General features: G+C 46.3%; 1 protein-coding gene across 1 annotated transcript in view; it reads right to left on the reverse strand.

Annotated features, from left to right (window-relative positions):
* Positions 1 to 27,293, reverse strand: part of rspo3 (R-spondin 3) — a 126,880-nt gene that overhangs the window by 75,256 nt on the left and 24,331 nt on the right. The gene's annotated exons all lie outside the window — the stretch shown is intronic.

Raw genomic sequence — 27,293 nt, forward strand, 5'->3', positions numbered from 1 at the left:
TCCAGGCGAAGAGGGCCCACAATTTGAGGGAGTCCTCCCGCACTGATGGAGGTCCACCACAGATGCAAACGCTAACAGATGCCAAGGAGGAGGCCCTGCAGCTGGCACCATGACAGCAGCTGCACTCATTTGACCAAATTAACATTGGGCTCCAAGGTGAGCAGACGTCCAATTGATATTAAAAATGAGCACTGTGGAATGTCGGTTCTGTAATGCAATGCTGCTGCAATTGTGAAATGTGCGACATCAAGACTGACAATGTCCTCTTCCCATTGTGTATTCCAGGTGAAAGAACAGAGTTGACCCCAGCTGCACGGGTGACTTCCAACACCTCAGAGGAAGAGCCAGACTCCAAGGAAGCAGCATCCCATGACACTAATGCACCTTCCACCAGCGCAGATACTGTCACCTCTGTGGGTATCCGTCTGACCCTAGAGTGGGGGTCACAATCTAGTGAGACCACTGCACACATGCCCAAGCAGCTGACTGGGGCTGAGACAGCCGAGGACCCTGACTGTCGGAGGCCTGTGAGTGACCTGGCCCAGGCTGAGCCCCAGGCTAATGATACTCCTCTGCTGTTGACAGACCAGGGCAGGCCGGAGCTGTTGAATAAGTTATGGCAACTGCAGGCGGAGATGCCACAGGCCATGCGCAGCCTTGAGCGGATGATAGCAGTCCATCCACGCCATGACAGTTGCCATGTCACAGGCAATTCAGTGCTTGGCGTCATCCATTGAGGCAGCGGCCCTCGTGGTGAGCCAGAATCAATTAATACGCTCTGACCTGCAATCCCTCACCGCTGCCATGACATCCAATCAGCAGTGGTTAGGCGAGAGAGGTCCCTGCCCCTGGTCCCTCCCAGGAGTGCAGAGGAGTTCCACCGAACCATGAGATGAAGGAGCTGAGCCAGTGCACCATATCTGGGGTTCCCCCTCCAGGTGATTCCAATATGGATGCCGGCCCCTCCGCCCTCTCGCCTGTGAATCAAGCTCCAGCAGCCGCAACAGCTGAGGAGGATCTGTGATGACGCAGGATTCCCCCAGCCAGCCGGGACCCTCCAGGCCTTGTGCACGCAGAGGATGACCGCCGAAGTCATCCACAGCCAAAGGGCAGTCAGGTCAGCAGCCTATCTCCAGTCAGGCTGTCAGCGCAGAGGTTGCACCAAGAAGGGGCACTCGCAAGCATTTACAGAGAACACACTGACACAAATCGGAATGCATGGGTGTCACAGCAATGTAAATACGTTTTTCACTAAATATTCTTCAACAACATGTGTGTCCTGTTTCTCTGTGGGAAGGATGTGTGCCAGCACGTAGTGCCAATGTCACATCCCTTTGCACCGTTGGCCCTTCAGGAAAGCTAATGTATGCAATAAAATCATTGCAATGCCACCATAACTCATGAGCGTCTCCACGGATGCAGTGACATGGACATTGGCTCAGTCAGCTGCCGCCTTTAATGGTTAACACAGGGATACTACAGATGTGGACTAGTGCACAGCAGGTGAGCGAGGGTGATGTGTGGCTTGCAGAGTTCATGTCGGTTCCAATGGAGCAGACAGATTTTGTCTGCTAAGCCTCTACCGTTCATCCCTAGCTCACTGCTAGCCCTACATGAAGAGCCTGGGTGCCATCTGCCCTCTCATGCGCCTTTCCTGTTGTAGGTCCTCAGCGTCCTCATAGTCCGAGGAGGAATCCTATTGACGTTTCTCCTCATCATGCCAGGCCTGGCCCCTATTGGGTGTGTAGTTGTGCAGAGCACAGCGAGCAGGAAAGAAAGGAGCTGGCCTTTTCATCCCATAGTACAGGGCATCACCCTATCTATCCAAGCACTGGGAGCATGTTTTGAGCATAGAGATCGCCTGCTCAATGGCAGATCTTTTAGCTCAGTGAACAGTGTTGTATCTCTCCTCTACAATAGTGGTGGGGTCTCTCACTGGTGTCAGGAAGCATATCTGCAAGGGATAGTGAGTCCAAGAAGCCACCCCTTCATTTTAGCCAGTTCAGTGAACAGCAGCGGCAGCTGGGACTGGCGCAGGACCCAGGTGTCATGGCAGCTGCCAGGGAAGCGGGCACAGATTTGCATGAAGCACCTCTGGTGCTACATACCAGCTGCACCTAGATTGAAATGAATCATCTGCAGGTGGTAGCCTGGCGGGAGCCTTGATGGCCACATGGATGCAATCTATGACCCTGGCTTTCAGGGTCCTGGCTTTCAGGGTCCATCGTGAAGCGGACATAGTCATCAGCCCTCCGGAGCAGGGCATCGGTGACATCCCTGATGTAGCAGTGAACTGCTGACTGTGTGACCCCATAAAGGTCTATGGTGGGCCCCTGAAATAATGCAGACGAGTAAAAATTGGGAGCCGCTGTCACTTTGAGGGCCACATGCATAGGATGTTCACTGAAGACCCTGGGCTGCAGGTCATCAATCAGCAAGGCACAAAGATGTGTCACCACCTCTCTCGACATTTGCAGTCACCTCTGACACTGGCGCTCTGACATCTGCATGTCTGTCATGCGGGACCTGTAGATGCGCAGCGATCTGTAGTGGCGAGCTCTCCTTGGGTGCTGCTGCTCACGACTGGGGGCCTCCATGTGGGCTGCAGCTGCCTGCTGGTTTTGCCTGTGGCACATATGGGTCCTCACAAGAAGCGGATCAATGAATATAGGGTGAACCATCCCCATTTCCAAGTTGCAATTAAACTGGGTTCCTTCACTTCTTCGAAGGTTCCTGACAGGGCAGAGATTGATGTTGAGTGGTCCATCAGATGCTTTCATGCAGCAGCTATGTGGCATGGCATGGCATTGTCCATCTTAGTTCCCACTAAGAGTGGCACTGCATGACCACATAGAGATTGTACAAGCTTCATTGATTGGCCCACCAGACATATAAGCTTCACACACCTACCATTTCTGGCACTCTCCCCACATACAGGGTGTCTCGAGTGCCATTGCTCCTTCACTGACAGAGGCAATCAATGGCACAGAGCTGACAACCTTTACAGTGGGTGGAATTGCAGTGGCTCCCTGCACATCTGCAGAATGAAACCCCTGTAATTCCCCCCTCCCTCCTCCATTCCAGTATGCAAAGTCAGACCCCTGTATATCTGGACTTACCTTCACTGTCGAGTATTCCTGCTTCTGATGTCCCGTCAGCTTTTCAGTTCATGAATGGAACGGCATGGGATGGCTGCTCATTCAAAGTAAAATGTGGAAGTGCGGAGCGAGAGATGGCGGGCTGCATAATCTGTAGAGGTAAGTAGCGTTTTACATATGGTAATTGGGATTGCTGCCGCCGAGCAGCTGGGATGGGAGGGGGGGCGGGGGGGTTGCTGCCCCGAGGTCCCCCCCGCTGCCGGTAATATGCGGCAGACCCTTCTCGACTTCAGGGGTCGAGGCGGGTCTCTCCCGGCAGAATTATATTGCCCCCGCCACACCCCGCCAGCCCCACGGCATCAAAGGGCTGGTAAAATTCAGCCCAAGATTTTTCTTTTCTTCCTTAAGACAGGGACAGAGTATTTCTGTCAGCAGTTCAAGTGGGAATGCAGCCCAACTAATAGGCTGGAACAAGCCAGGGAACTTTAAAATTTAACTCTGTGTGTTTATGTTTTACTTCATTACTAATTAAGACTTATTTTATAATAAAGTGATAATTTTGTTGTTCATTTAAGAAACTTGGTTAGTGTGTTCTATTCTGGGAAAAATAGAGTATATAATTGACTGTATGGATAAGTGGGAAAATATAAAATTATATGTTGTGGCCTGTGGAGAAGTGGGACTAGAATAAACAGTACACTCCTCCTGCCTCAGTTACAACAACATATATGCCCATGACACCTAACTTTATTTAAGCACCACCTCTCTCGACCCCTCCACTGTCTTTAAATTGTCAGACTGCTTGTATGACATCCAGTGCTGGATGAGCAGAAATTTCCTTCAGTTAAATATTTACTCAGCTCCTCGATGCTGTGGGCCATGGCGGGGAGGCCCGTCAAATGCTAGCGGGAGCAGCCCGCCATGACTCACGACGCCGCGAAGGCCTCGCCAGACATTAGCGGTGGCGGTGAGGCCTTGGTGCGGCCACCTACCCCCCGCCGCTAAGTGGCGGGGCCTTCATTAAAATATTGCAATTAGATAAATTAAGATAAAAAATGAGCTTACCTGCCGCTGCCGGCTGTCCCATGCAGATTTTACGGCCAACCGACCGCAACTCGTGCGCCTTCGGAACTCAGTTGGAGTTCCAAGACAAGACGCCGTTGGGGAGGGGGGAGGAATACAATTATCAGGGCAGGAGGGGTGGGGGAGCAGGGAAAACACTTTTTATTTGCTGTGGGGATGGTGGGCATTTGAAGGGCAAATGTCAAAAGGTTGTGGGGGGGGGAAGTTCACGATGGCAATATAGTTTATTCAGGGTCGGTGGCCCTAAAACAAACATTTAGGGGGTTGAAATGCCTCCAGGTTTCAATAAAATGTTATTAACAAATGTGCACAAATTCCTCTTTAAATATTACAATTTCATCTAAGGGCTTGAAGCCCTTTATAAATGGCACTGGTGCCTGCGTGGTGGCATGGATGCCGTTGCCAGGGACGTGGCAGCCACCCCCTCTACGCCATCGGGGCGGCCGCTCTGCCCCCTCCATTCAAATGAGCTCCCGCGCGAAATATCGCGGGGGCTCTGCGACGGCACTTCCGTGCCAGAAGGCTGCCGACTTCACAGTACGCCGCCACAGGGCTCGGCGCGCTGATAAATTTCAGCTCATTGTCTTCGGTCCCTGTCACAAACATGCCACCCACTCCATCCTCTCCCTGGCAACTATCTGAGACTGAACCAGACTGTTTATATTTCTTCATATTTGACCCCAGATCCCATTCATCCATGACCCTGTGCTTGCTGACCTACACTGGCTCCCTGTTAAGCAACACCTCGATTTTAAAATTCTCATCCTTGTTTTCAAATCCCTTCATGGCCTCACCCCATCCTATCTCCATAATCACCTCCAGCCCTACAATCTTCCAAGATAATGGTGCTCCTCTAATTACTCCACCATTGGTGGCCATGCCTTCAGCTGCCTCAGCCCTGGTTATCATTCTTCCATCTACAAAAGATGATGGTCGCGCAGCAAACAATTCATTTAGGTGGAGTGTCTTCTCTTGGTGCACCTTTGTTGATGGTTGTGAAGGCCAATCCTTGAGAGGCAGGTTCTGCCACAAGTCCCACATATGAAACTGCCAAGTGATGCTATGAGATTTTGTTTCTGATGTTGGTGCCTGTTGCCAAGAAGCTGTAGCAACTGGTCATTGTGATAGTGCACACCGGTCCCACAGGATGTGTCGCCTTTTCCCTCTTTCGCCAGCTGGTGACTCCCAAGTGCGAAAGTCAACATTTAGTGCTTCATGTCACGCTTGCAAGCATCCTTAAAGCGGAACTTTGGGTACCCAACTGGTCATCTGGCCCCGACTACCTCACCATACTGCAGGTCCTTAGGTATGGGACCATCTTCCATCCTGTGGACATGTCCGATCCACCAAAGCCACCTCTGTTTGATTAGTGCCAACACACTTGGAGCTCTGCCTTTGAAAGAACTGCCACATTTGTGATTTTGTCCTGCCAGGATATACCCATAATGTGCCACAGACAGTGAAGATAGAAATTGTTGAGCTGCTTTTCCTGGTAGCTGTAAGTTTCCAGGGTTTCACAGCCATACAGCAAGGTGCTGAGAATGCAAATCTTATAAACTATCAGCTTGGTCCTAAGGGTCAGCTTGGTGTTATCCCATGCACATTTAGCAAGTTGGCCAAAGGTAGTAGCAGCTTTCCTTATGTGTGTATCGAGCTCAGCAGCAAGGGACAGATTGGCTAGGCCCTAAGCACTGGAATTCTGTCCCTAAACCTCGTCACCTCTCTACCTCTCTCTTCTCTTTTGAGATACTCCTTAACCCCCTACCTCTTTGACCAAACTTTTGGTCATCTGCCCTAATATCTCCTTATGTTGCTCAGTGTCATATTTTGTTTTATAATGGCTTTATGAAATGCCTTGGGATGTTTTATTACACTAAAGGCATTACATAAATACAAGTTGTTGTTGTTCTCACTGCTGTTATGTATTTCAGGAGCTTAATTTTCCCTAATAGTGTGCTACCTGGTGTGGTATACCTTTAAGAAGGTGAGTTTATGTTTTAAGGTACAACAGTGTAAGGAAAATGATGTAATCTACCATGTGACTTCTACTCTGTGTGTGAGTCTGTGGAGAGTAGTCCTCCAGACTAGGCCTGTGTACGATTACTCCAAGTTGTGCACTTGCAGTATAGTCATCAATAAAGAATCTACGTAATGTGTTAACCAATCCCTTATGCATGGTTCGTACTTGTGCATAGCCAACACTAACACAAGGAGAAGAAAACACCACATTACCCAGTGTATTGGCATCAAATTTTCTTTGTGCATCTATTTGAAAAGTTGCAAATGCGCCTAAAGTAAGTTTTTAAAAGTAACATAAATGTAAAGCATGAAGGAATTTTATGTGTTAAGCAATGCATTACCATGGGAAATATCACCCCAAATAAAAAGTCATAGCCAGCTTTAACTCTTTTGGAGAAAGGTTACAGGTAACCATGAGGCGAGGTTTTGGAATCTCCATATATACCATGTTATATGGTCAGGTAGATTTATGAGAATCTTGAAGTGATGCTGTCTGATTGCAGGATTTGTGAAGTTGCAAAGGAGCAGCTGGCTGTCACACAGAACTTTAGTGTTCTTTGCTAACACCTAGCCCTGTACAAATGACAGCAAGTGTCTCTGAAAACCGTCAACCTACACCAATTTCAGCAAAGGCCACCAGGTCTGACAGGATTTGTTTTATTTACACTGGGCCTTCTGCATCCTTATCGGCTCACCAATTATCAATGGACCCAGCCACCGGTAGTATCCTTCCACCAGGGGAGTATATAGTTGCAGAACTGCACAAGAACCAGCTTGCAGAAGTTCATATGCACAACAGCCAAATTCATGCACAGATCACATTAAGCACATACATTCTATCCAATAAAATAGAATAAAATAATTCACTCATTATATTTTGCAAGCTGTTATTCTTGTATTAAAATTAAACATATAGTTCTGTGATTGTACATCCATCTATAAGAATGTAATGGTGGACAATTTTACAGCTTACTGGAAGAACTGGCCAATGACACTCTCACACACCTATCTCTTTTGTTGGAGTGGCTGTCTGTTATTACACAACGCAGCTGCAATAATGCCTTGGAGCAGCTCCTCATCCAAGCTCATGCTGAGTCTTCTGCCATTGTGAATAGTGAGAAGCTTTCAGTATATGCTACTGTAAGTTTGCTGACCTTCTATGGTCACATTGTAAGCCTCTCCCCTGAGGCCAAGCATCTGAAGTGGTACCTTAGCAGCCCAAATGATTGGTCAGTGAAGGGTTTGATTGACCATGTGCATTGTTTCTCTTCTCTGCTGGGGTGTGGGAGATGTGCAGATGTGTAATCAGCCATAGTCACAGAAAGAAAATAATGTATGTCAATTCATGCTGTCAGATCGCATATTATTGGGGCATTGAAATAACAGCTCTTTCTATTAGGTATGCCCAAAGGTTAGTTATAGACAAAGGACTAGCACCATGTCTGCAATCAACCGTGAGGAAGCCAGGATTTTTTGTGGTCTTGTTTCACCATACACCAGCTTGCATGCTGAAATGTATACAGGTATGTGTGTGATGAAACAATATAGTGATCTCCTTAACAGATGACAAAGTGGCTAAATTCTTTGTCCCGTGGGGTTGCATAGAAGGACCTATAGCACAATTATAACAGTTGTGACCTTTACTGCCACTGGTAGTGCAGGGGTTGGTGGACTATCTCTGCAGGCTTTTTGACCACATGGCATACTGCAATCAAACCTATTCTGCATAGGCGCAGTTATCCCTTGCAAATTATTGACTCTGTTGTGGTAGGCCAGCTACCTCAGATAGCTGCTGGTGTGAATTAAAGAAATAACTTGGATTTTAATAGCTCTTTTCACATCCTTGGGATGTCCCAAAGCACTTCACAAACAACGAAGTTTCCCACAAACAACAGTATGATAAATGATCAGATAATCCGTTTTAGTGATGTTGGGTTGAGGGATAAATATTGGCTAGTGTACCAGGAGAACTTCCCTGTTTTCAAATAGTGCCTTGGGAACTATTGGCTGAGATTTTATTGGCATGCGGTGATTCCCAACATTGGAACCCAATGCAAGTCCCAAGCCTAGGAGTGCAAACGGCAGGACCAATGGTAGCAATTTTACCATTGGCAGCCAATTAAGAGGTCACCGCCTAGCTGCCTTGGCAGTGCCACTGATAGAAGTGGCCGCTGCTGGCACTGCAACGGGCAAGAAAGGGGAGGTGCTCTTGAAGGATGGGAGAAAAAAATATTGATGTAACGGGGCCAGACAGGCAGGTCCCAGTGATCAGAGGGTTGAACCCTCCAGTGGCAGCATCAGGGCTGCGGGGGTAGGCATTGCCACTGGGGGGCTCCTCTGTGGGACATGGAGCCTCTGGAAAGGAAGCCCCCCTCCTCTTGGGAAGCAATTGGGACGCTACCTCAATGTAGCTGATGGTCTCCCCATGTGGTGGGGGGCTATTCCAATGTTCATAAAATCCTGGTAGCCTGGTAAAATGGCTGTCAATAGGCCAATTAATTGGATTAGTTGGCTAATTGCCTCTAGTTGGTGATTGGCCAGGCCACTGCCATTCCCGCCGCTGGGAATTTCCACTGAGAAGGGAACATGTCAGCCTTCTCTCCCAACACCATTTTACCGCTCCTCTTGCCTCCCTGCCCGTCTCCGATGTCAGGTAAAATTCTGGCCATTATGTCTGCTCATGTGAGAAAATGGTCTGCCAGCTTAACATCTTGTGAAAAGCATTGCACCTTTTACAATATAGCACTTTCATAGTACTGTATTGAATTGTTATCTTAGATTAGACACAGTGGCACTTGAACTCATGACCTTTTGACTCAGAGGTAAAAATGCTGCCACTGAGTCAATGCTGATCAAGTTGTAATTGCCTATGCCCTAACCACTGCTATTCCTCCACTAAGCGAAATCCAGCAATTGCTGCTGTATTACATGCTGCACAAATGTGGTGGGACAGAAAACTCTTCTCTACTGCACTGCAATTGCTATGGCAACCTTCAGTTGTCTCATAACAGGTAAGATCTGATGTAAAATATGCACTTGCTAAAGAGCCTTCAGTGCTGTGTAATTATGTATGTTTACCATGATTGGCCTTAACAAGTACAACATGGGTTTTTTTGTTCCTTTTCACTGAAGTTTTTCTCAGTTGGGAATTCTTAGAGAAACCCTAAACGTTGTCAAAATGCTCTCTTCACAAATTCTGTCACTTTTTATTCGTGTCTCCTTTTTTTTTACTAAAGTTAATGAAGGCAAGAATTTTGGTCCCTGGTTCTAAACATTACCTTACTATCCAGAGAATCCAAGGGTACAAATGCTCTGCTTGCTGACGACTATGGTTTAAATAGATATAAAAAAGTGATTCTTGAGTTGTCCGATGCATAATGTTTTGCTTATGGTTTTTCATGACTTTGCACCATCCTTTTCAGAAGTACAAATTTAACAAGCAAAAGTGTTAGCATCTTGCCATGTTTGTGACCAAGCCCTTGCCGTCTTGAGAGTATGAAGGAAACATTTGAGAAGTGCTAGGTCTCAACTTCCTTTTTGCATGGTTTGCCAAGACACAGAAAACCAAAACTCATCATGTAATGGATAACTTTAGGGACCTTGGAAGTGTTCAACACAGCAAAGGATTAAGAGGCACCCTGCAAGATTACGGTTTGGAATATAATGTTAGGGGAAAAAGAATTAGTACATTGACCCCTTCCCTCCCCCCCATAAGAAGTGCTCCACTAAGATCTGTTCCGGTCTAGTGACTATTCAGATAATTAGATTCAATGCTTAAAACAAAATGTTCCAGACCAAAATTAATAAAGCATATTCCTGACAAAAACTAAGAGGTAAACAGCAGAACCCTGAGGACATGCTGAGTTTAAATTGTATGCAGTTCACTTTTGGTAAGTTCAAGCTTTGACCCCTTCAGCGTATGTGAAATATAAACACTACAGCTCAAAGGATACAGTAATTAGTTTTGAGTTAATTTTAAAAGGCTGCAGCCTGCTGGATAATCATGAGAGAAAGGTCATTAACTACACTGGTGTCCATTACCTATACTTGCAGCTGCGATAGTGCACAGTGCTACCAACATACCCCAGCTCCAGCCTGCAAGCACTCTGACCTAGTCATAATTTGACTGGACCAGGGTCTCGCCTGGGAATTCAGATGTTTTTCTTTTATACTGAAGGGAAATTTAAGACAAGAACTGCGCCACAGAAAGGTTAAATTACAGACATAAAACACCCTTTAGTATTTTTACAATTCATTGCCAATTACACCATAAAAAGTTAAACACTGGGCATTGCAGCTGCAAGATTTATTAACTTTCGTTTGCACCTTTGGGAAATAACTCAGCTGAACTCTGCCAGTGGCTGTTTTTATTTAATTCATAATATTTCAAACCTGCAGAATGAAATTGTAATTTCTTACTATTTTGATTTTATAGGCTGCTGCAATGCATAACACCCTTCTTGGATTGAATAGGATCTATCTTAATGCATAACTTTTGAGGTTTGAGTGCTCTTGGCTGGGTTCCCTGCCTCTTCCAGCAGTATTTGACACAGTTCTAGGAATATAAGCCAGGGACCCATTTGTCAAATCTTATTGTGGCAGCAAGTAATCTGCAATCTTTATCAAAAAGTATTAGATTACTAAGCAGCAACTTGGCTAAGACCAGGCAAGTCCCTTTTGCTTTAGTTTCTTTGGTGACTTAGAATGTGGTTTGTGCTGTAAAAATATTGCTTCATTAGTTCTGCTAGTCATGTTTACATCTAACCTTTTGATTATAGATTATTTCTAAATTTGGGACCGAACTCAATTAAAAGTGCTTGACTTAAAGTAGATTTAATGCACGCACCTTCCTTTTTGTTAATTGTTAAAGTGATTCCTGTCAAAACTCCACTCTTTCAATGAGACTGTGTGCTGGCTGCTTTATGAGTGTGCACACACTGGAGGTTACCAGAATGTCTCTACATGTACTAGACTTGAAATCATTTCAACTGGTTTTGGTTCAAAATCTCTGAGAAGGTCTCAAATGAATCACATAAATTATGCTGAGATTGCTCTGAACTACATTTACTGCAGAGTAGTAACATTAGAATTCCAGGGGAAAAAAAGCTACAGCTTCCTATGTCAGCTCATCTTATACAGAGCATTTTAAAAGCATTCAGGCTCCAAAAGGAGGAATCGGGGAATACGCTTTACAGTTTTAAGATTTAAATTCTACTGCCAGATGGATTCTCTTATTTAGGCAGGCTACAGACATGTCTGAAGTTTACTTCTGCAAAGTTTTTCAATTCATTATCACCCATGTTTAGAGTGTATTGGCCTCTCAAACAATATTTCTGAAATGATAACAGTCATTACAATAGATTGTGCTTGCATAAAATGAATGTGAATTTATGAAATAAAGTTGGCTTACCTACAGGAATGTACTATTACACTTCTAAAATTCCTGTCCCATTGTAGCTTCGTAACCTGTATGTTTCCACATAGAACAGTACCAGCATCCATTCACCACTAATCCTTCCCACTAATTAAGGACTTATCCTCACATATAACATACACAGACTAGTTGTTGAATGAAATGGTATGGTAGAACAGACAGTTATAATGTAGGAAACACAGCAGCTAATTTGCACACAGCAAGCCCCCACAAACAGCAGTATGATAATGACCAGATAGTTGTTTCTTCTTAATGATGTTGATTCATAGATAAATATTGGGCAAGGATAGAGGGAAGCTTCACTGTTCTTCTTTGAAATGGTGCCATGGAAACTTTTACATCCACCTGTGAGGGCAGATGGGCCTTGGTTTAATGTCTCATCCAAAAGACGGCACCTCCAACAATGCAGCACTCCCTCAGTACTGTACTGGAGCCCTAGAGTACATGAATGTCAAGAAACATAGGCTCCAAATTTCCTTAAGGGTCCCAGCGGTCTGAAAATATCATGGCCTGAGCACCCATCCTACACCCACATCTCCCCACCAACACCCCCACCTTTTCCTCCTCTCCAATGGACAGGCACCAGAATGTCCAGCAGGCATGGAAAAGCAGGCACTGGAGGCATAACTGAAGTGCGCAAGCCTGATCCTTGCAAATAGCATGCCCTCCAACTGGTGCAACAAACTCAGCAGAGCCAGCACTGGAGGTCAGCATCAGTCTTAACCGTCAGGATCACAACCTGAGAAATTTCAAGGCCTATGGTTATCAGTAGTTCACTCTGCAGTAATAAGGAAATAACAAGAATTTTAATAGCATCCTGATATTTTCAGGAAAAGTGGAAACATTCAATGGAATTTCCTGCACTAGTGAAATTTACACAGGCAGGTCTTTGCAATAACCTGAGCAGAACAATTCAAGGCTATTGCCAAGTGTGTAATAAAAATGAGTTATTTCTGGTACAAGCAATCAATTGTGCAGAATGTTTCTAATTCAGAATCCGAGTCCAGCAACAGCCTGACATAGTCATATCCTACAGACAATGTTTGAGATACCACCATCCCTGGGTATGTCCTGTCTCACCGTCAGGACAGACCCACCAGAGGTGGCGGCACAGTGGTATAGAGTGGCATGGAGTTGCCCTGGGAGTTTTCAATATTGGCTCTGGACCCCATGAGTTCTCGTGGAATCAGGTCAAACATGGGCAAGGAAACCTCCTGCTGATTACCACCTATCGCCGCAACCCCCGCACACCCCCCCCTCCCCACACCCTCCTAGGCTGATGAATCAGTGCTTCTCCACGTTGAACACCAATTAGGGTATCAAGGGCACAAAATGTACTCTGGGTGGGGGACATCAAGAGTGGCTCAGTAGCACCACCACTGACCAAGCTGGCCGAGTCCTAAAGGACGTAACTGCAAGTTACGGTCTGTGGCAAGTGATGAGGGAACCCACAAGAGGACAAAACCTAATTGACCTCATCCTCAGCAATCTACCTGTCACAGATCTATCTGTCCATGATAATATTGGTCAGAGTGGAGATAAAGTCTCGTCTTCCCATTGAGGATACCCACCAGCATGTTGTATGGCACTACCACCATGCTAAATGGGATAGATTTAGAACAGATCTAGCAACTCAAAACTGGGCATCCATGAGATGCAGCAGAATTATATTCAACCACAATCTGTAACCTCATGGCCTGGCATATCCCTCACTCTACCATTACCGGAGGATCAACCCTGGTTCAATGAAGAGTGCAGGAGGGCATGCCAGAAGCAGCACCAGGCATACCTCAAAATGAGGTGTCAGCCTGGTGAAGCTACAATACAGGATTACTTGCATGCCAAACAACGGAAGCAGCATGCAATAGATAGGGCTAAGCAATCCCACAACCAACGGATCAGATCTAAGCTCTGCAATCCTGCCACATCCAGTCATGTATGGTGGTGGATAATTAAGCAACTGACAGAAGGAGGAGGCTCCACAAATATCCTCATCCTCAACAATGGGAGAACCCAGCACATCAGTGCAAAAGACAAGGCTGAAGCATTTGTATCTATTTTCAGCCAGAAGTGCTGAGTGGATGATCCATCTCGGCCTCCTCCTGAGGTCACCAGCATCACAGATTTCAATCAACAGCCAATCCGATTAACATCATGTGGTAGCAAGAAATGGCTGATGGCACTAAATACTGCAAAGGCTATGGGCCCTGACAACATTCTGGCAATAGTACTGAAGACTTGTGCATCGGAACTTGCTGCACCCCAAGCCAAGCTGTTCCAGTACAGCACTGGCATCTAACCGGCAATGTAGAAAATTGCTCAGGTATGTCCTATGCACAAAAAGCAGGACAAATCCAACACGACCAATTACCACCCCATCAGTCTACTCTCGATCATCAGTAAAATAATGGAAGGTGTCGTCAACAGTGCTAACAAGTGCCACTTGCTCAGCAATAACCAGCTCACTGATGTTCAGTTTGGGTTCTGCCAGGGCCACTCAGCTCCTGACCTCATTACAGCCTTGGTCCAAACTTGGACAAAAGAGCTGAACTCCACAGGTGAGGTGAGAGTGATTGCTCTTGACATCAAGGCAGCATTTGACCGAGTATGGCATCAAGGAGCCTGAGCAAAACTGGAGTCAATGGGAATCAGGGGCAAAACTCCCGGCTGGTTGGAGTCATACCTAGCACAAAGGAAGATGGCTGTGGTTGTTGGAGGTCGATCATCTCAGTCCCAGGACATCACTGCAGGAGTTCCTTAGGATAGTGTCCTTGGCCCAAACATCTTCAGCTGCTTCATCAATGACATTCCCTCCACCATAAGGTCAGAAGTGGGGATGTACGCTGATGATTGCACAATGTTCAGCACCATTTGCGACTCCTCAGATACTGAAGCAGCCCATGTCCAGATGCAGCAAGACCTGGACAACATCCAGGCTTGGACTGATAAGTGGCAAGTAACATTCGTGCCACACAAGTGCCAGGCAATGACCATCTCAAGCACAAGAGAATCTAACCATCTCCCCTTGTTGTTCAATGGCATTACCATCGCTGAATTCCCCACTATCAACATCCTGGGGGTTACCATTGATCAGAAGCTGAACTGAAGCCCATAGCCTTTGCAGTATCCAGTGCCATCAGCCAATTCTTGCTATGTGCTGGGAGAGAAGCGGACCTGTGAGAAAAACACGGAGTGAGGAGCGGATAAATAGAGCCCAACGATCATGGCCTAGAGCACTTACCTTCCGGGAGAGCAGCGGCGAGGTGCAGACCGGCAGGAAGAACATGGAGCGAGGAGTGAATAAATAGAGCCCGAGGATTGCGGCCAACAACACTTACCTTCTGGACAGCAGTGGAGAGGAATCCAAAAGAGTTTGAAAAAAGTGAGCAGTGGCATAACAGGAAAGCTGCAAGGTGATTGTTGTTAGGGAATAACTCTAAATAGCTGGGTTAGGACACTACTGTTAGGATATGTGTGTAAATAGCTTAATAATAATGAACAAGTGAGTAGCTGGTATTATTTTTGAGTAAGGTTTATTTTAACTAGCGAACTGTATTAATTTCTAGCAGGATTTATCAGTACTAGTAAGATTTTATTAATAATTCTAAGTTCTTGTAGTATTGGTAAGTTTTTTTTTTAGCAGTAGCAAAGGGTCAACTAATAAATAAAGAAATAGCATGGGTGCTTCAACCTCGAGAGTGCACCTCCTGTGCTATGTAACAGCTCCAGGATGCTTCCCATATCTTGGAGAACCATTTGTGCAGGAAGCATCGTCAATTGAAGCAGCTTGAGCTCTGGGTTTTGGAACTTGAGCGGCAGCTGGTGACAATGTGGTGCATTCAGGAGGATGAGAGCTATGTGGATAACACGTTTATAGATGTGATCATCCCACAGCTTAAAAGTATGCAGGGAGAGAGGGAATAGGCGACCACCAGACAGTCAAAAAGAATCTGGCAGGGAGTGCAGGAGACCCCTGAGTGCAACTCACTTTCCAACAGGTATTCAGTTCTGAATACTGAGGAAAGTGATGCTTCTGGGGAGTGCAGCCAGAGCCAAGTCTATGGCTGGCTCAGCTACATAGGAGGGTACAGGGAAGACAGGAAGAGCCATTGTGATAGGTAAATCAATTGTCAGGGGAACAGACAGGCATTTCTGTGGCCGCAGACGTTAATCCACGATGGTGTGTTGCCTCCCTGGTGCCAGGGTCAAGGATGTCACTGAAGGGCTGCATAGCATCCTGAAGGGAGAGGGTGAACAGCCAGCAGTTGTGGTCCACATAAGAACCATAGGTAGAAAGAGGGATGTGGTCTTGCAGTCAGAATTTAGGGAGCTAGGTAAGAAATTAGCAAGCAGGATGGCAAAAGTAGTCATCTCTGGATTACTCCCAGTGCCACACGCAAGTGAGTATAGAAATAGAAGGATAAGACAGATGAATGCGTGGCTGGAAAAATGTTGCAGGAGGGAGGGCTTTAGATTCCTGGGACATTGGGACTGGCTCTGGGGGAGATGGGATCTGTACAGGCCGGACGGGTTACCCCTGAACAGAGCTGGGATGGAGTTCCTTGCGGGACATTTTGCTAGTGCTGTTGGGGAAGGTTTAAACTAGTTTGGCAGGGGAATGGGGCCTGAGGGTAGACTCAGTTGGGACAAAATCAGAACTTAAAATGGAAGGCGGAAAATTAATGGATGAGTCTGGAAGACAGAGGAAACAAAGGTTAGAAAATAAAAGAGTTTGGCAGTGCACAACGGTATCTATTTCAATGCAAGGAGTATAGCAAATAAAGCAGCTGACCGAAGGGCATAGATAGACACGTGGCAGTATGATATCATAGCTATTACAGAAACATGGCTTAAGGAGGGACAGGAATGGCAGCTCAACGTTGCTGGATACAGGGTTTTCAGACGCGACAGGGAGAGGGACAAGAAAGGAGGGGGAGTGGCAATTTTGGTGAAAGAAACAATTACAGCTGTGAGAAGGGATGATACGTTGGAAGGTTCATCAAATGCAGCCATATGGATTGAGCTAAGGAACACAAAAGGGGAAATCATACTGCTGGGAGTGTACTATAGACCCCCAAACAGTCAGAGGGAGATAGAAGAGCAGTAATAGGGGATTTTATTACCCCAATATTAACTGGGATATTACCCAATATTACCCCCCCTCAAATGTAAATCGGGGGACATAATCACTGACCAACGCAAACAGATGGACCGCTGGGTTGAGCACTACCTAGAACTGTACTCCAGGGAGAATGCTGTCACTGAGACTGCCCTCAATGCAGCCCAGCCTCTACCAGTCATGGATGAGCTGGACATACAGTCAACCAAATCGGAACTCAGTGATGCCATTGATTCTCTAGCCAGCGGAAAAGCCCCTGGGAAGGACAGCATTACCCCTGAAATAATCAAGAGTGCCAAGCCTGCTATACTCTCAGCACTACATGAACTGCTATGCCTGTGCTGGGACGAGGGAGCAGTACCCCAGGACATGCGCGATGCCAACATCATCACCCTCTATAAAAACAAAGGTGACCGCGGTGACTGCAACAACTACCGTGGAATCTCCCTGCTCAGCATAGTGGGGAAAGTCTTTGCTCGAGCCGCTCTGAACAGGCTCCAGAAGCTGGCCGAGCGCGTCTACCCTGAGGCACAGTGTGGCTTTCGTGCAGAGAGATCGACCATTGACATGCTGTTCTCCCTTCGTCAGATACAGGAGAAATGCCGTGAACAACTGATGCCCCTCTACATTGCTTTCATTGATCTCACCAAAGCCTTTGACCTCGTCAGCAGACGTGGTCTCTTCAGACTACTAGAAAAGATCGGATGTCCACCAAAGCTACTGAGTCTCATCACCTCATTCCATGACAATATGAAAGGCACAATTCAACATGGTGGCTCCTCATCAGAGCCCTTTCCTATCCTGAGTGGTGTGAAACAGGGCTGTGTTCTCGCACCCACACTTTTTGGGATTTTCTTCTCCCTGCTGCTTTCACATGCGTTCAAATCCTCTGAAGAAGGAATTTTCCTCCACACAAGATCAGGGGGCAGGTTGTTCAACCTTGCCCGTCTAAGAGCGAAGTCCAAAGTACGGAAAGTCCTCATCAGAGAACTCCTCTTTGCTGACGATGCTGCTTTAACATCTCACACTGAAGAGTGCCTGCAGAGTCTCATCGACAGGTTTGCGTCTGCCTGCAATGAATTTGGCCTAACCATCAGCCTCAAGAAAACGAACATCATGGGGCAGGACGTCAGAAATGCTCCATCCATCAATATTGGCGACCACGCTCTGGAAGTGGTTCAAGAGTTCACCTACCTAGGCTCAACTATCACCAGTAACCTGTCTCTAGATGCAGAAATCAACAAGCGCATGGGTAAGGCTTCCACTGCTATGTCCAGACTGGCCAAGAGAGTGTGGGAAAATGGCGCACTGACACGGAACACAAAAGTCCGAGTGTATCAGGCCTGTGTCCTCAGTACCTTGCTCTACGGCAGCGAGGCCTGGACAACGTATGCCAGCCAAGAGCGACGTCTCAATTCATTCCATCTTCGCTGCCTTCGGAGAATACTTGGCATCAGGTGGCAGGACTATATCTCCAACACAGAAGTCCTTGAAGCAGCCAACACCCCCAGCTTATACACACTACTGAGTCAGCGGCGCTTGAGATGGCTTGGCCATGTGAGCCGCATGGAAGATGGCAGGATCCCCAAAGACACATTGTACAGCGAGCTCGCCACTGGTATCAGACCCACCGGCCGTCCATGTCTCCGCTATAAAGACGTCTGCAAACGCGACATGAAATCGTGTGACATTGATCACAAGTCGTGGGAGTCAGTTGCCAGCATTCGCCAGAGCTGGCGGGCAGCCATAAAGACAGGGCTAAATTGTGGTGAGTCGAAGAGACTTAGCAGTTGGCAGGAAAAAAGACAGAGGCGCAAGGGGAGAGCCAACTGTGCAACAGCCCCGACAAACAAATTTCTCTGCAGCACCTGTGGAAGAGCCTGTCACTCCAGAATTGGCCTTTATAGCCACTCCAGGCGCTGCTTCACAAACCACTGACCACCTCCAGGCGCATATCCATTGTCTCTCGAGATAAGGAGGCCCAAAAGAAGAAAAGAATATTAACTGGGATAGTTTCAGTGTGAAAGGAATTGAGGGAACAGAATTCTTGAGATGCACATAGGAGAACTTTTTCGGCCAGTATGTAGCAAGCCCAACAAGAGAGGGCACAGTTTTAGACTTAGTTTGAGGAAATGAAGATGGGCAGGTGGAAGGAGTGGCAGTGGGAGAGCATTTTGGTGGTAGTGATCATAATTCAGTCATTTTTATGTAAAAGGACAAGGATAGAACAGGAGTTAGTTCTCAATTGGGGCAAGGCCAATTTTAATAAACTCAGGAGTGATTTAGCGAAAGTGGACTGGAAACAGCTCTTGAAGGTAAATCAGTGTCAGAACAGTGGGGGGCATTCAAAGGGGAGATTCAAGGGGTTCAGGATAAACATGTTCCCACAAAGAAAAAGGGTGAGGTGTCCAACTCTAGAGCTCCATGGATGTCAAGGAACCTACAAGGTAAGATAAGGCAGAAAAGGGAAGCTTATGTCCGACATCGAGAACTCAATATGACAGAAATCCAAGAGGAGTATAGAAAGTAGAGGGGTGAAATCAAAAAGGAAATTAGGAAAGTAAAGAGAGGGCATGAAAGAATATTGGCAAGCAAAATCAAGGTGAACCCAAAGATGTTTTATCAATACATTAAGAGTACGAGGATAACTAAGGAGTGGAAGATATTGGTATGGTTCTTAATGAATACTTTGTGTCTGTCTTCACAAAAGAGGGGGATGATGTAGATATTGTATTTAAGGAGGAAGAGTGTGAAGTATTAGATGTGATAAACATAGGGAGAGAGGAAGTAGTAATGGGATTAGCATCCTTGAAAGTTGATAAATCACCAGGGCCAGATGAAATGTATCCTAGGCTGTTAAAAGAAGCAAGAGAGGAAATAACAGAGGGTCTGACCATCATTTTCCAATCCTCACTGGATACAGATGTGGTGACGGAGGATTGGGGAATTGTTAACGTTGTACCTCTGTTTAAAAATGGAGCGAAGGATAGACTGAATAATTACAGGCAAGTCAGTCTAACCTCAGTAGTGGACCAATTATTGGAATCTATTCTGAGACAGGATAAACTGTCACTGAGAAAGGCACAGGTTAATCAAGATAAAAACAAGAAATGCTGGAAATACTCAGCAGGTTTGGCAGCATCTGTGGAGAGAGAAGCAGAGTTAACGTTTCAAGTCAGTGACCCTTCTTCAGAACTAGCAAATATTAGAATTGTAAAAGGTTATAAGCAAGTAAAGCGGGGGTGGGGCAAGAGATAACAAAGGAGAAGGTGTAAATAGGACTAGGTCACAGAATAGCTGACCAGAAGGTCGTGGAGCAAAGGCAAACAATTTGTTAATGGTGTGTTGAAAGACAAAGCATTAGTACAGATAGGGTGTTAACGGACTGAAAATTGAACAACCACAAGTGCAAACATGAAAAAAACAGTGGGTAAGCAAACTGAGCAAACTAAGAGGATAGTCAGCATGGATTTGTTAAGGGAAGATCTTGTCTGACCAACTTGATTGAACTTTTTGAAGAAGTAACAAGGAAGATAGATGAGGGTCGTGCAGTCGATGTGGTCTACACGGATTTTAGCAAGGCTTTTGACAAGGTTCCACATGGCAGATTGGTTAAAAAAATAAAATCCCATGGGATCCAGGGAAATGTAGCAAGGTGGATACAAAATTGGCTCAGTGGCAGGAAACAAAGGGTAATTGTTGATGGTTGTTTTAGCGACTGGAAGGCTGTTTCCAGTGGCATTCTGCAGGGCTTAGTACTGATCCCCTGCTTTTTGTGGTGTATATTAATGATTTGGACATAAATGTAGGGGGCATGGTCAAGAAGTTTGCGGATGACACAAAGATTGGCCGTGTGGTATATAGCTGTAGGCTGCAGGAAGATATTGATGGTCTGGTCAGATGGGCAGAAAAGTGGCAAATGGAATTTAACTTGGAGAAGTGTGAGGTGACACATTTTGGGAGGTCAAACAAGGCAAAGGAATACATGATTAATGGTAAAATACTGAGAAGTGTAGAGGAAGTGAGGGACCTTGGAGTGAATGTCCACAGATCCCTAAAGGTAGCAGGACAGGTCGATAAGGTGGTTAAGATGGCATATGGAATCCTTTCCTTTATTAGTCGCGGTATAGAATACAAGAGTGGGGAGGTTATGCTGGAACTGTATAAATCATTGGTTAGGCCACGACTTGAGTACTGTGTGCAGTTCTGGTGACCTCATTACAGAAAGGATGTAATTGCACGAGAGAGAGTACAGAGGAGATTTACGAGGATGTTGCCAGGACTGGAAAAATGCAGTTATGAGGAAAGATTGGTTAGGCTAGGATTGTTCTCCTTGGAACAGAGACGGCTGAGGGGAGATCTGATTGAAATCTGCAAAATTTTGTGGGGCCTGGATAGAGTGGAGGTGAAGGGTCTATTCACCTTAGCAGAGAGGTCAGTGATCAGGGAGCATAGATTTAAAGTAATTGGTAGAAAAATTAGAGGGGAGGTGAGGAAAAGCTTTTTCACCCAGAGGGTGGTGATGGTCTGGAACTCACTACCTGAAAGAGTAGTTGAGGCAGAGACCCTCAATTCATTCAGAAGGAGTCTGCATATGCATCTCAGGTGCCGTAAGCTGCAGGGCTATGGATCAAATACTGGAAGGTGAGATTAGGATAGGTGGATTGTTTTTCAGCCGGCACAGACATGATGGGCCAAGTGGCCTCTTTCTGTGCCTTAAACTTTCTATGATTCTTTGATTCTACAAATACAGTTGCCACAAGAGCAGGTCAGAGGCTGAGAATTCTGCAGCGAGTAACTCACCTCTTGTCTGCCCAGTGCCGGTCCACCATCTACAAGGCACAAGTTGGGAATGTGATGGAATACTCTCCATTTGCCTGAATGGGTGCAGCACCACCAACACTTAAGAGGCTCAACACTATCCAGGACAAAGCAGTTCGCTTGATTGACACTTCATCCACCAGCTTCAACATTCACTCTCTTCACCACTGACACACAGTGGCAGCAGTGTGTACCATCTACAAGATGTACTACAGAATCTGACCAAGTCTCCTTCAACAGCACCTTCCAAACCCATGACCGCTACCACCTAGAAGGACAAGGAGAGCAGATACATGGGAACACCATCACCTGCAAGTTGCCCTCCAAACCATACACCATCCTGACTTGGAACGATATCACCAATCCTTCACTGTCACTGGGTCAATATCCTGGAACTCCCTTCCTAACAGCACTGCTGGTCTAACTACACCCCAAGGACTGCAGTGGTTCAAGAAGGTAGCTCACCACCACCTTCTCAAGGGAAATTAGGGATGGGCAATAAATGCTGGCCTAGCCAGTGACACCCACATCCCACGAACGAATATAAGAAATTGATGGAAATTTTGCAATCATTTTGCACAGGATGTATAAGTTTGTGTTGGAAGAAGCAATTGTGTAGGTATATGTAGTTCTGAGGCCTTGAAAAGTGCAGCTATTGAACTGCTGTACCTATTCTATGAGTTTAGCTCTGAATTAAAAATAACTGTATGAATTAAATAGTTCCAATTAAATTCCATTCTGAATACGAGCTGGAAAGGCTGGGTTCACTGATTGAGATATACAGTAAGATTCACATATTACTACAGAATATGGATTCTTATATTATGTATTTGATTCCGAAAATCCAGTGTTTTCTCTCTCATGCCCTGAGCTTATGCATTTGGTAGACACTTCATACATGTTGAGACTTCATTTGTATTGAAGACATTAATTAATAAATATGGAATTAAAAGCTAGGCTAATGATGGCCATGAAACCATTGTCGATGGTTGTAAAAAAAAACCATCTGGTTCACTAATGTCCTTTAGGGAAGGAAATCTGCTGTCCTTACCTGGTCTGGCCTACATACGACTCCAGAACCATTTGCCTGGATGGGTGCAGCACCAAATGTGGTTAACTCTTACAAGCCCTCTGAAATGGCCTAGCAAGCCACTCAGTTGTACCTAACCGCTACAAAGTCAATGAAAAGGAATGAAACCGGACGGACCACCCGGCATCGACCTAGGCACCGGAAACGACAATGGCAAACCCAGCCCTGTTGACCCTGTAAAGTCCTCCTTACTAACATCTGGGGGCTTGTGCCAAAGTTGGGAGAGCTGTCCCACAAACTCGTCAAGCAACAGCCTGATATAGTCATACTCACGGAATCATACCTTACGGACAATGTCCCAGACACTACAATCACTATCCCTGGGAATGTCCTATCCCACTGGCAAGATGACCCAGCAGAGGTGGTGGGACAGTGGTCTACCAGTGGACAGTAGGGAGGGAGTTGCCCTGGGATTCCTCAACATCAACTCTGGAGCCCATGAAGTCTCATGGCATCAGGTCTAACATGGACAAGGAAACCTCCTACTGATTAACACCTATCGCCCTCCCTCAGCTGATGAGTCAGTACTCCTCCATGTTGAACACCATTTGGAGGAAGCACTGAGGGTGGCAAGGGCACAAAATGTACTCTGGGTGGGTGTCTTCAATGTCCATCACCAAGAGTGGCTCGGTAGCACCACTACTGACCGAGCTGGCCGAGTACTAAAGGACATAGCTGCTAGACTGGGTCTGCGGCAGGTGGTGGGGGAACCAACACGAGGGAAAAACATACTTGACCTTGTCCTCACCAATCTGCCTGCCACAGATGCTTCTGTCCATGACTGTATTGGTAGGAGTGACCACCGCACAGTCCTTGTGGAGACGAAGTCTCGCCTTCACATTGAGGATACCATCCATCGTGTTGTGTGGCACTATCACCGTGCTAAATGGGATAGATTTCGAACAGATCTAGCAATGCAAAACTGGGCATCCATGAGGCGCTGTGGGCCATCAGCAGCAGCAGAATTGTACTCATCCACAATCTGTAACCTCATGGCCCGGCATATTCCCCACTCTACCATTACCATCAAGCCAGGAGACCAACCCTGGTTCAATGAAGAGTGCAGGAGGGCATGCCAGGAGCAGCACCAGGCATACCTCAAAATGAGGTGTCAACCTGGTGAAGCTACAACACAGGACTACTTGCATGCCAAACAGTGTAGGCAGCATGCGATAGACAGAGCTAAGGATCCTACAACCAATGGATCAGATCTAAGCTCTGCAGTCCTGCCACATCCAGCCGTGAATGGTGGTGGACAATTAGACAACTAACTGGAGGAGGTGGCTCCACAAATGTCCCCATCCTCAATGATGGGGGAGACCAGCACATCAGTGCGGAAGATAAGGTAGAAGCATTTGCAACAATCTTCAGCCAGAAGTGCCGAGTTGATGATCCATCTCGGCCCCCTCCTGAAGTCCCCAGAATTACAGATGCCAGACTTCAGCCAATTCGATTCACTCCGCGTGATATCAAGAAACGACTGAAGGCACTGGATACTGCAAAGGCTATGGGTCCTGACAATATTCCCGCAATAGTACTGAAGACCTGTGCTCCAGAACTTGCCGCACCCCTAGCCAAGCTGTTCCAGTATAGCTACAACACTGGCATCTACCCTGCAATGTAGAAAATTGCCCAGGTATGTCCTGTACACAAAAAGCAGGACAAGTCCAACCCGGCCAATTACCGCCCCATCAGTCTACTCTCAATCATCAGGAAAGTGATGGAAGGTTTCATCAACAATGCCATCAAGCAGCACTTGCTTAGCAATAACCTGCTCAGTGATCCTCAGCCCCTGACCTCATTACAGCCTTGGTTCAAACATGGACAAAAGAGCTGAACTCAAGAGGTGAGGTGAGAGCGACTGCCCTTGACATCAAGGCAGCATTTGACCGAGTATGGCATCATGGATCCCTAGCAAAACTAAGGTCAATGGGAATCAGGGGGAAAACTCTCTGCTGATTGGACTCATACCTAGCGCAAAGGAAGATGACTGTGGTTGTTGGAGGTCAATCATCTGAGGTCCAGGACATCACTGCAAGCGTTCCTCAGGGTAGTATCCTCGGCCCAAACATCTTCACCTTCCTTTAATCATAAGGTCAGAAGTGGGGATGTTCGCTGATGATTGCACAATGTTCAGCACCATTCGCAACTCCTCAAATACTGAAGCAGTCCATCTAGAAATGCAGCAATACCTGGACAATATCCAGGCTTGGGCTGATAAGTGGCAAGCAACATTCGCGCCACACAAGTGCCAGGCAATGACCATCTCCAACAAGAGGCAATCTAACCATTTCCCCTTGACATTCAATGGCATTACCCTTGCTGAATCCCCCACTATCAACATCCTAGGGGCTACGATTGACCAGAAACTGAACTGGAGTAGCCATATAAATACCGTGGCTACAAGAGCAGGTCAGAGGCTAGGAATCCTGCGGCGAGTAACTCACCTCCTGACTCCCCAAAGCCTGTCCACAATCTACAAGGCACAAGTCAGGAGTGTGATGGAATACTCTCCACTTGCCTGGATGGGTACAGCTCCAATGACACTCAAGAAGCTCGACACCATCCAGAATAAAGCAGCCCGCTTGATTGGCACACCATGCACAAACATTCACTCCCTCCACCACCGACACACAGTGGCAGCAGTGTGTACCATCTACAAGATGCACTGCAGCAACGCACCAAGGCTCCTTCGACAGCACCTTCCAAACCCGCGACCTCTACCACTTCGAAGGACAAGAGCAGCAGATGCATGGGAACACCACCACCTGCAAGTTCCCGTCCAAGTCACACACCATCCTGACTTGGAACTATATCGCCGTTCCTTCACTGTCGCTGGGTCAAAATCCTGGAATTCCCTTCCTAACAGCACTGTGGGTGTACCTACCTCACATGGACTGCAGCGGATCAAGAAGGCAGCTCATCACCACCTTCTCAAGGGCAATTAGGGATGGGCAATAAATGCTGGCCTAGCCAGTGACACCCACATCCCATGAATGAATAAAAAAAAACTATCTTTACAAGTTAGGAATCCCCTCTCTTTGCAAGTTGGGAATCTTCCATTTTTCTGATTGCAGCACAAGATGTGGTTTAATGTGGCTTTCATCAAAATTAGTCTGGACAACTGCACTTTAATGCAAAAAAATTAACTTCAGGTGTAATTCCAGTGAATAAGAACTGCACAGACTCTGATAGAGCATTACAGGTGAGCTATTGTGTGATTCTGCAGCAAAATGTACTTGAAATAGGCATACTTTAGGATTCATTTAATCCAAAATCAACAACCTCACAGATAAATAAGAAATAAAATAAAATAGAAGGTAATTTGGAAAGTTGATCTTTCTCCACTCCCAATTCTCCCTTTTAATTGAAAATTGCATATCTGTGCCCAAAACTGATCAGTGATGAGTAGAATGTCCTATTTTAACTCTGAAATGCAAATAGTTGTCTGAAGTAAGATGTGATGAAAAGCTTCAAATGATTGGCGGATATTTTAACCCTTCCGTCCCCCAACTTTGGGTTTGGGGCTATTGGAGTAAACTGCTCCGGAGAGGCGGTCAGTGATTATATTATTTAAATAATGCTCTATTCCTCAGATTTTGAGGGCCACTTGACTTTAACAGCGATGAGCCAGATTTCCCAGGGGTCTGGAAACCTAGCAGCTAATAGGAGGCTGGAACTGTCAGCTCCAGCAAGTAATTGCTTTCCCAGCACTGTTTGTGGGTCAGGAGGACCAGGAGTGCTTCTCCCGGTCCCTCAAGCAAACCCTCTGCTGTGATCACTTCCTGCCAGCGATCGTCCAACCTACTATGGTTGCTGCCTCACCATGATCTCTCCCCCCTGCCTTCGCAATCAGCTGATGCCCATGACCTACTACTCCCCATGAACTCACCCTCGCCATCAGCTGACCCTGTGATCTTTCCTTCTCCACAATCACTTCCCTGTGATCTCTCCCTCTCTACAATCTCTCTGTTCCTATGATCTCTCCCTCCCAAAATCTTCTCCACCTGCAATCTCTTCCCCTGCAATCCTCCCTCCCTCCTTGTTGCCACAATCTGAGCACCCCCACGAATCCCCCGATCTTCTCCGATTGTCAGGAACCATCCCCAACCACATGCCTTCCCGCCACACATGACTGCCATGTTAATGAGGTCCAGGTTTCCTGGCCACAGATACGTGACCCACTCCCTTCCCACCTCTCCGTAAATATCAGGGCCATAAATGGTAAATAGACTGTTCACGATAAAGGTATTTATTTATATATGTTTTATATATGTACTTGTGTATGTACATATATATTGTATATATGTGTGTGTGTATCATTTTCTTTAAAACATTTTTTACTTGGAAGTGCTCACCCAACTTGCGTCAGTTATTTTGCTATTAGAATAACATAAAACCTGGTAACATTTTGAAATATGGAAATAAGGAGCTTAAAGACTGTTTCCAGTCCCCTTCCTGAAATTGGGCTGCCCAGAACGCTGCTGGCACTGGGCCCAATCCTTTCAAAGTAATCTAGTCGACATGCAGCCTCACCAGACGTCCTGGAGATCACCACCAAAAACGTATGTTTTTAAAAATACTTATCTGAATGTGGAACTGGGTCCCCTCCCCATCCTCTTCCCAGGA

This window comes from Heterodontus francisci, chromosome 3, assembly GCF_036365525.1.
Source record: "Heterodontus francisci isolate sHetFra1 chromosome 3, sHetFra1.hap1, whole genome shotgun sequence".
In the NCBI taxonomy this organism is placed as follows: domain Eukaryota; kingdom Metazoa; phylum Chordata; class Chondrichthyes; order Heterodontiformes; family Heterodontidae; genus Heterodontus; species Heterodontus francisci.